A 10,705-nucleotide genomic window follows, 5' to 3' on the forward strand; every position below is an offset into this window, starting at 1 on the left:
TAGCTTTTTGCAGTAGTAGATCTGGATCTAAATTGGGGAATCGGTCACTTCTCGAGATCAGGTTTAAGAGTAAGATTCACACAAGAGAGAGATGGGTTTAGGATCTGTCATTCCCAATGACTTATAGCTAGAGATCACAGTCTTACCTTATGGTTCAGATCTCAGTTGCTTGCACGAAACCGAATCAAGGAGGCGGCGGCTAGGGGCTCAGTTGCGGCTGCTAGGGCTTCGCGGGTGGCTGGCGGCTGGCTTCGTCTGAGGCAGAGCGGCGGCGGCTAGAGGTGGCGGCGGGGTTCTGCTCGGGCAGGGCTTCGCTTGCTGTCTCTCTTGTGGCTGAACCCTAGGGAAACTTCTCCTTTTATAAGAAGTGGGAGGGGTTATGTCTAGGGTTTCTTCTTCTAGGGCCTCCAGCACTTGAGTCTCCTTTATGGGCCGGGCCCGGGATGTTACAATTCTCTCCCACTAGGAAAGGATTCGTCTCCGTATTCTGAACCTCATCCCGATTCCGTTCTGCGTTTCCAAATATCCCGGGGTAGTTAGCCTTCAAGTGCGACTCATGTTACCACACATCCTCGTGGATCCCATCCCTCTCCCAGCGTACGAGCACCATCTTTTCCTTCTGTCCATGGTTATCCACTTCCTTTTCCTCCACAATCTTTACTGGCTTGCTAACCAATGTCAAGTTACGTTGCACATCTGTAGGCGGATGCGGCAGGATCAGCTTGGGCTCTCGTATAACCTTCCGTAGCACGGAGATGTGGAACACATCATGGAAATCCGATAATTCTGGCGGTAGTACCAGCCGGTACGCGACTGCGCCGATCCTCTCCTTTATCACATATGGGCCCATGTGCCTGGGGCTCAACTTTTTCAACTCCCGGTTTGGGTCACCCCCTCGGAAGGTCCTCATCTTCAAGTACACTTCGTCCCCTACTGCAAACTCTAGATTCTTCCGGTGTTTGTCGGCGTAACTCTTCTGGCGGTTGTGTGCTATTTTCAATTTGTCCTTGAGGAGTTCTACTTGCTTGATCGTTTCTCCAACTAGCTCAGGAGTCATATCTCGTTCCTCCCCCACTTCGGTCCAACATAATGGGGTCGTACAGGGTCGCCCGTACAACGCTTCGTATGGGGAAATTTCAATACTCGCATGGTAGCTGTTGTTATAAGAGAACTCTACCAATGGTAGATACTCGCTCCATTTTCCTCCCCATTCCAAGACACTCGACCTCAACATATCCTCGAGTGTCTGGATGGTCCTCTCGGATTTTCCATCCGTCTGGGGGTGGTAGGCGGTGCTAAGGTGAACCTTTGTTCCCAATGCCCTTTGAAAAGCCTGCCAAAAAGTAGAGGTAAACTTCGGGTCCCGGCCAGATACTATGCTTACAGGTACCCCATGCAACTTCACCATGGTGCTCAGGTATTCTTGAGCTAAGTCTTCGGTCTTATCAGTAGTTCGTATAGGTAGGAAGTGAGTCGTCTTTGTCAGGCGGTCTACTATCACCCATATGGTGTCCTTGTTCCTCGTGGTCCGTGGTAGACCCGTGACGAAATCCATTGTCACCATATTCCATTTCCATTGTTGTAAGGGTAGCTCTTGTAGTCCGGGACTCCGCGCTCCACCTTAACCAGTTGATAGGTCTGACACCGGGCTATCCACATGGTAACATCTCTCTTCATTCCTTCCCAGTGATAGTACCGTTTCAGGTCCTGGTACATTTTTGTCCGTCCTCGGGTGAATTGCGAACCGTGATTGATGAGCCTGTGCCAGTAAATCATCCCTCAAGTTCCCTTCATGTGGTACGCACACTCGGCCTTTAAACAGGATAGTACCATTCCCAGCCGTACGGTACCCGTTCACCTCCTTGTCGACCATCCCTTGGAGAGTGGAGTCCGTCTCCTGGGCCTTACTGATTCGACTCAGTAGGTCAGCTTGTTCCACGACCTCTAACCCGGCGCCCTCCTCGTTTACTGTCGTCGCACAGGGACGTAGTTTTGTTAGGGCCCTGCCAAGTTCCTGAGTTTCCTTCGCTCCGAAAACATCCGATTTCCTTCGGCTTAAGGCATCTGCCACCAGATTTGCCTTTCCGGGCTGGTAATCGATGACCAGGTCGTAATCCGCTAGCAGCTCCATCCACCTGCGTTGCCGTAGATTCAAGTCTCCTTGGGTGAACACGTATTTCAAACTCTGGTGATCCGTGAAAATTTGCACCTTTTCTCCGTATAGGTACGATCTCCAGATTTTAAGGGCGAATACCACCGTTGCTAACTCTAGGTCATGTGTTGGGTAGTTAGTCTCGTGTTTCCGCAGCTGTCTAGACGCGTAGGCGATCACCCTTCCCTCATGCATGAGTACGCATCCCACTCCAACCCCGGAGGCGTCGGTGTAGACCACAAATGGCACCCCTGGTTTAGGTAGAACTAGTATTGGGGCTCTAGTCAACATCTCTTTTAGTTGTTTGAATCCCTCCTCGCAAGTCCCTGTCCATTCAAACCTAACCACCTTACCCGTAAGGCAGGTGAGTGGTCTGGCTGTTGTGGCGAACCCTAAAACGAACTTACGGTAGTATCCTGCCAATTCGAGGAAACTTTGAACTTCGGTAGCGTTACTTGGTGTTATCCATTTTGTGATTGAGGTGATCTTCTCGGGCTCCACCGCTATCCCTGCCTCAGAAATCACATGCCCTAGGAACCCGATCTTACGTTACCAGAAACTACACTTGCTAAGCTTAGCATATAATCCCTGCTCCCTTAACTTGTCCAGCACTATACTCAAATGGCGTCCGTGGTCCTCACGGCTCTTGGAATAAATTAAGATATCATCGATGAAGACGATCACGCATTGATCCAGATATTCTCTGAAAATGTCATTCATTAGTCCCATGAAAGCTGCCAGCGCATTCGTCAGCCCAAAGGGCATTATTACGAATTCGTAGTGTCCGTACCGGGTACGGAAAGCAGTCTTCTTAATATCCCCTTTGTGAATAGGAATTTGGTGATAACCCGAAGCAAGGTCGATCTTTGAAAACCATGTGGCCCCCTCCAGCTGATCCATGAGTTCGTCTATACGGGGTAGGCAGTACTTATTTTTAATGGTCACCTTGTTTAATCTCCGGTAGTCGATGCACAGTCGAAGGCTCCCATCCTTCTTCTTGACAAAGAGCACGGGCGCCCCCCATGGCGAGCTACTCGGGCGTATAAATCCTTTTTCCACTAGTTCTTCCAGTTATTTCTTAAGTTCGGTCATCTCTGCCGGTGCCAATCGTAGGGGGCCCTGGAAACCGGGGCGGTTCCGGGTTCTAGCCCAATCGTAAAGGCATTATTCCAATGAGGTGGGGGCCCGCGTAGTGGTTCGAACACATTTGCATACTCTGCCGCTACATGAATACTTCTCAGATCTGGCACTTCGGTCTCCCCCACCATTTCTATAGTGGCTAGGAAGGCTTCTCCTCCTTTCCGGATTGCTTCTTCGGCATGGGCCATCGATACCACGGATATCCCGGTCCTAGTTCTCATTCCTCTGTACACGATTTGCCTCCCATCAAGCGGAATCCTAACGCACGCCTTGGCACACTCTACTACAACTTTGTGCTGTGCTAGCCAATCCATTCCCAATATCACCTCGTAACGCCCCAGTTCTAGTTCCAGCAAGTCTCCGGGTAAGTTCACTCTTGCGAGGATCACTGGTACCTCCTCATATCTTCCCCTCATGGCCATTTTCTCTGTCCCTGTAGTCTCGACTCCCTTCACCATGGTGTTAAAGTTCCCTTTAAAGTTCCACTCACGTGTTAGTTTAGGGCTTACAAAACTGTGAGTTGCCCCAGTGTCGAAGAGAGTGAATGCCATCACTCCCCCGACCGCGACAGACCCTACACAACATTAATGCTAAGTTATGCGGCTACTAACAGTTCTTTCATAAAACATAATCGTAGCGTCAAATCAAGGACATACCCACGATTGGTTCGGCTCCTTCGCGACCCTCGACGGCATACGCTCTTGGCCTTGCGGCTTGTCATCTCTACTGTTGGGGTTGCGCCCCTCCCGCATTCTCTCCTTGTAGTGTTGGGCAATCCCACAGCGTCTGCGATGGCCTCGTTTCACCTTCGGGCATTCCCTCACCATATGGCCACATTCGCCGCAGTTGTAGCATGCTCCCGCCCTGCACTCCCCTACATGGTACCGTCCACACCTTTCGCATGGGGGCCTTGCCGGGGCAGGCTCGGCAGCGGGCAGTGCATCCCGGGGCCGTTTGGCACCTCGGTTCTAGGAGGTCTGGTTCTGCCTCTGCTCCTCCTCGAGCCCCGATTCTTGTTCTGCGGCTTTCTCGATCAGTTCATGGACATCACGGTAGTTCCGCACGTTGCAGATGTTCCTCAGTTCTACCCTCATTCCTTTGAGGAACCGGCGGATTAAGTTATGATCACTCAGGTAGTGGCCCGCAAATCTCTGAAGTCAGTTGAACTCGTCTCCGTAGTCTCTCATGTTCCTTGTCCCCTGACGGATGTCCTGAAACTTGCTTTCCATTGCGTCCATAGCTTCCAAGGGAAAATACTTCCCATTGAATGCTTCCAGGAAGTCATCCCAGGTCAGTCGTATCCCGTGTGCCCTTTCGACCACTTCGTCCCACCACACTAGCGCGTCGTCCTTAAGATAGTGGGCAGCCAGATCCCTACGGAACTCCAGTGGGCACCTTGCAGAAGCGAAGTTCCTCTCAAGTTGACGTCTCCAGTTATCCGCAACAATTGCATCGGCCTTTCCATTGAAAAACTCCGTCTGCATACTCTTCATATATCTCAACATGTCCCAATAGTTGGGGCCTGGGACGTGCACCACTGCAGGCGCTGCCGGGTGGTGGCGGTGGTGGCAGATTCTGACCCGCCCCAGGTGGTATGGGGTTGTCCCCCGCCTCTGCTGTGGCTTCACCATTGGGCAATTGACCCCCATAGGCGTCACGGTACCTTTGTAGTTCTGCCAGGAGCGTTGTGTTCACCGCGTTCGGCATTTCCACTGGGTTCCCATTCTCGGGTGAGGCCTCTCTGCGGCTTTCTGCGTCGCTGGAGGCTTGAGACGCAGACCTAGTGACCCGTCGTGTCGCTCTCTGGACGGCCGCAGCTGGCCTTGCAACTCTGACGTTCTTGGGAGGCATCCTGTTGACAAGCGAGGGGTATTAGCCACGGTTCTACTCAAATTCTTTTGTCCACCGAGTAAGCTAGGAGTTCCGTCTGAGTGGTGCGCGTTTTTTTTTTTTGAAAACCCTTTGGAACACTTAGAAAAACGCTTGGATGAAATTCCTTTGAAACCCGGTTTTTACCTATTTCTACCCGATCTTTTCCCTACCCGCCCGGGATAGCACCGGGTGGGTTTAACCCGCTCTGATACCAATTGTAACGGCCCTGGCCCGATGATCCTCATCAAATACCATAACCCAATTCTTTTCGTCCAAAACTCTCATTAAAACTCAAATAGTCTTACATAAATCCGAAGTCAACTAAAGACTGAATGTCAAATGAAAACTTAAGGAAAATGTTTAAAAGAAAAGAGTCATAAAAGAAAACCTCTAGAAAACAGTTGCACCATACGAACATCTACTCCCGCTCCCTCTCGGCCATACCTGTAAGAATAAGGGTGAGTACAGAATACTCAGGGAGGGCAGGTTCCAGGAACCCACGATCTCAACTCAGGAAGAGCAAACAATCACAAGTCATGAGCTAATAAGATCTATTGTACAAAAACCCAAATGCCCGACCATGAGCTAAAGACTCTACAATGCACGTTTTTATATCCCGCCTCTCGCGGTTAGCTCATCTTCTCTTTCTCCGTGGGTAGCTCTCGCTAGACTTCTACCCCATATTCTTGTGGATTCCACCACAGCTCCTATGGATGCCTAGCGTAGAACTACTACCCCACGTACTCCCTCTAGACTCTATATGATCCCTTAACTCATACTTATTCTTAACATCATTCACTTATCATTCACATCACGTCTCAACATCTTATCATCACTTTCTTGACCACCCTAACATGCCTACGACTTCATCACTTCACACATACTATCATTTAAACAAGAAGGTCAATCACATATCACATCACACATACACACAAGTCATATATCTGATTAACAAAGGACTAAATCTCATTGGTTACTCAACATGAGGCAAGTTCACAACCAAGTCCTCACCTTAGCTTTTTGCAGTAGTAGATCTGGATCTTGATTGGGGAATCGGTCACTTCTCGAGATCTGGTTTAAAAGTAGGATTCACACAAGAGAGAGATGGGTTTAGGATCTGTCATTCCCAATGAGTTATAGCTAGAGATCACAGTCTTACCTTATGGTTCAGATCTCAGTTGCTTGCACGAAACCGAATCAAGGAGGCGGCGGCTAGGGGCTCAGTTGCGGCGGCTAGGGCTTCGCGGGTGGCTGGCGGCTGGCTTCGTCGAAGGCAGAGCGGTGGCGACTAGAGGCGGCGGCGGGGTTCTGCTCGGGCAGGGCTTCGCTTGCTGTCTCTCTTGTGGTTGAACCCTACGGGAACTTCTCCTTTTATAAGAAGTGGAAAGGAATATGTCTAGGGTTTCTTCTTCTTGGGTCTCCAGCACTTGAGTCTTCTTTTTGGGCTGGGCCCGGGATGTTACACATAGGTTACTTTTTAAAACAATGGACGCATCAAGGTTATTATCACCTAAAAGTAAAACATTGGTATGGTAATGAGAATTTTCCGATGCCCAAGTCCAAGTCATAATGGATCCTGACGCCTAAGTGTCTCTTAGAAAAAGGTTACCGAATGGGCATGCATGGAGAAGACAAGATATACACAACATTTTTTTGTAGGTATTTCATGTTGAACCGATGAGCATATGCATATTTGCTAAAAGTGCATACACAACTTTACTGACAAGTTCTCTGCTACGCAGATGATTTGTTGTGGCCTTTCAAATAATTAACTTTGATCATTATATGTTGGCGTATGTTTTGCGTTAGTCAGAGGATACAAAGCTAAAAGTTCATATAGGTAATTGGCTTTCGATCGTTTCACATGCATGGCTTAGAAACGTGCGCGGGTTTTGTCAACCTATAGTTGGACAAGGATCTTGCAAGTTTCAAGTTCAAGATTCCATGATTTGCTGCATGTAGACTTAATGACAAATTAATTATTATAAAGATAACCAAACGGTGATAGTTTGTTGGTTAAAGAAAAAATTGAGTAAAGCGTAAACTCGTTGATTATAGGTTTGAATCTTTCTCAAAATTAAGTTGTCATTTTTTTTTTTGTTGGTAAAATTAAGTTGTCATTTATTTGGCGAGACGTGTTTTATATCTCATTTGAAAACCGAGATCGGATCATCGTTGTTACTACCTCGTGGGAAAAATTAGTTTGACTTGAACTCAAATATCTCTGGATAGTTAAAAAATATATACGTAAAGGTGAGTTACAATTTAGCAAAAAAAACATGTAAAGGTGAATTTGAACCATTTTCCTAACGAGCCTTCTGTAATGACCCAATCCCACCATCTCCACTTCTTTCCCCAACCCCACCATTTTCACCTTCTTTTCCACCATCTCCACCTTTCCCACCATCTCCATCTTCTATAATTCACAAATTAAGAAGAAGAAGAAGAAGAAGAAGAAGAAGAAGAAGAAGAAGAAGAAGAAGAAGAAGAAGAAGAAGAAGAAGAAGAAGAAGAAGAAGAAGAAGAAGAAGAAGAAGAAGAAGAAGAAGAAGAAGAAGAAGAAGAAGAAGAAGAAGAAGAAGAAGAAGAAGAAGAAGAAGAAGAAGAAGAAGAAGAAGAAGAAGAAGAAGAAGAAGAAGAAGAAGAAGAAGAAGAAGAAGAAGAAGAAGAAGAAGAAGAAGAAGAAGAAGAAGAAGAAGAAGAAGAAGAAGAAGAAGAAGAAGAAGAAGAAGAAGAAGAAGAAGAAGAAGAAGAAGAAGAAGAAGAAGAAGAAGAAGAAGAAGAAGAAGAAGAAGAAGAAGAAGAAGAAGAAGAAGAAGAAGAAGAAGAAGAAGAAGAAGAAGAAGAAGAAGAAGAAGAAGAAGAAGAAGAAGAAGAAGAAGAAGAAGAAGAAGAAGAAGAAGAAGAAGAAGAAGAAGAAGAAGGAGGAAGAAAGCTCACCTGAACTTGTCGCCGGAGCAACCACACGCCAGGACATCGTCAAGCTCGTCACCACCATCATCCGCAACCAAAGGTAAACGGAAACCGCCATGTTTTGAGTTAAGTTTCGGCCGTTTCAGTAAATCGACAATAACTTTTTAACCGCGATGAATCTCGTGAATCCAAGACCACCATCATGTTCCTCTCGTCGAGGCAAATCCGTAGCCACCAAAAACGCCTCAATCGGAGTCCGGACGAAGCCGCACGCGCCTCCGCAAGTTTCGCCGACTGCTCGCGTGTCGTTCACGCGCCGCCGCCGGAAATCGCCTCCGCTGTTGCGCCGTTTTCGCAGCCGGTAAGCTCCGCCGGTGACCGACACCGATGACTCGTCGGTGACTCGTCGGTCAACTCGTCCGAGTCAACTCAGTGAGTCAACTCGGTTGACTCGGTTAACCACTGGTTTGACCGGTTTAAATTGATTTCGTTTCGGTTAGGGTAAACCGGTCGGTTAGGACAAATTGATTTCTGGTCAAGGGTTGACCGGATTGACCTTTGACCAGCGAGTTGACTTTTCCATAAACCTTGATCAGACCCGTTTTAAACCGTTCGAAAGGCATTCTAACTCGATTTTTCGCCCTGATTTCAGATTTAGAGTCTATTTGAGCAGCTGGAGGTTATATATACCACTTCTCTTCATTGCTAAGGTGGGGGCTATTCCGTTAAATCCCGAGCAAGTTTAGTACTACCATTATGGAAAGTTTAGTTTCGAAACATGATCCGTCTTTGTGAATCGAGTCTATTTGAGAGTCTTGCTTGTTCATTATTGATATTGATTGTTAACTGGAATTAGGATAATAGAGGATTCAACGATTGTGTGAAATGATTGATGCTAAGTACTGCTATATATATGTATATACATAGTTATGAGTAGGGACTATGTGATGAGGGCGTGAGTTCAGAGATGTCTGAGCTTCGACGCTACGGTGTGGTATGCGCGTGAGTTCAGAGACGTTTGAGCTTCGATGCTACTGTTTGGGGCGTGGTGCAGAGACGTTTGCATTCGACGCTATGATGGGCGGGGGTACAGAGACAGACTGTACTAGCGACGCTTCGAGTATATGTATATATCCTTATGAGGAGATGCGTGGTGCAGAGAGTAGCTATGTACTATAAGCGCATGAGTTGTAACGGATAGTCCTCTAGTCGAATAGTGATTGTTATGTGTGGTGTAATAGGCACCGTGTTTGTTTCATGCTAGAGCTAGGCCTACATTTTAGTAGTGCTATGAACTCAGTCTGTGGTTTGCGGTTTAGCATCCCATACCTCGCTGGGCAACTCCCCTGTTGCTCACCCCTCCTTCTTTCCCCCTTTCAGGTGAGACCGACGAGCAGGAGTGATTATCGGACCGGTGCTATTGGGCTTTTGGGCTTCTATTGCTTTTACCGCTTTTATCTTTATCGGGTCTTTAGGCCTTTGAACTTTTATCGTTTATGTTATTCCTATTTCAGACTTTCGGTTTATATCGTATTTTATATTTTGGATGTTTTCGATGTTGGGCTTTTAGGCCTTTTGGTATCGTATTGACTTTTATATTATGGTGGAAATTATTATTATTATTTGAGTTGTATTATTATTTTATTTCCGCTTTTATCTATTTATTTATAATAACATTTTATTATGTAAATCGGGGTGTCACATTTTGGTATCAGAACGGGTTCCGTCCCGGCTCCGACCCGGGATGGCGATTTTGGAGACTTGGTTTTATTCGGTTTAAACGGTTTTAGACGATTTCAAAATATTTTGGGGATTTGGGAGTTTTGAAAATGAAAATAAATCGCACCTTTCCGTTCGGTATTACTCCTTTCTAATCCAATTAACAGGATTTCGACCAGATGTTCGACAGATGGATGATGATGTCACAGTTGAACGGATTGCTCAGGTGTGTATCGATTTCGTCAGCCGTATTCGGAGAGTGTTCACATGTGGATGTGTGATGTTGTTTCCACCACCCAAACTTCAAGTCATCGCTCAACGAGTTTTTGTTACTGGAGATTATGTGGTATGAGTTGTGAGCCATGAGTTGGCATGTGTTATTCGTGTGTATGATATATTGACTGCCTTGGAGGCATGGTTAGTTTGTAAACTCGTGAGGATCACTTTTAGATTTGGGGTGCGGCAGCTTGGGTTGTGTGATATTGGAATTATGCTTGGTATGGTTGCCAGTTTTTGACATTGTTGATCGTTTCAGAGATGTGTCAGTTCGGACAGCTGACATAGGATGTTGAGAGCTATTTATATTCAATACGGCGTACCAGTTATTCTTGGAGGAGTCGAGTTATTCGGATATTCATCAGAGATGGAGCTACGTTTTTACGATATTATCCTTGGGATGGATTGACTGTCACGGCATCAAGTAGTGTTGGATTGCCTGAGGGCAAGAGTTCCGATTGCTGGAGCAGATGGAAGTTGTTAGTGCATGCATGCTACATACTGAGGAGTTATGGGGTACAAGGATATATAGATTTTTGACTGCCATCTCGATGGTTAAGGATGATGGACACAATGAGCTGCAGGATCTTCCGGTTATTGCAGAGTATGAGGATATATTTGTGACCTTTGGAA

The sequence above is a fragment of the Brassica oleracea genome, chromosome C4, assembly GCF_000695525.1.
Source record: "Brassica oleracea var. oleracea cultivar TO1000 chromosome C4, BOL, whole genome shotgun sequence".
Lineage (NCBI taxonomy): Eukaryota > Viridiplantae > Streptophyta > Magnoliopsida > Brassicales > Brassicaceae > Brassica > Brassica oleracea.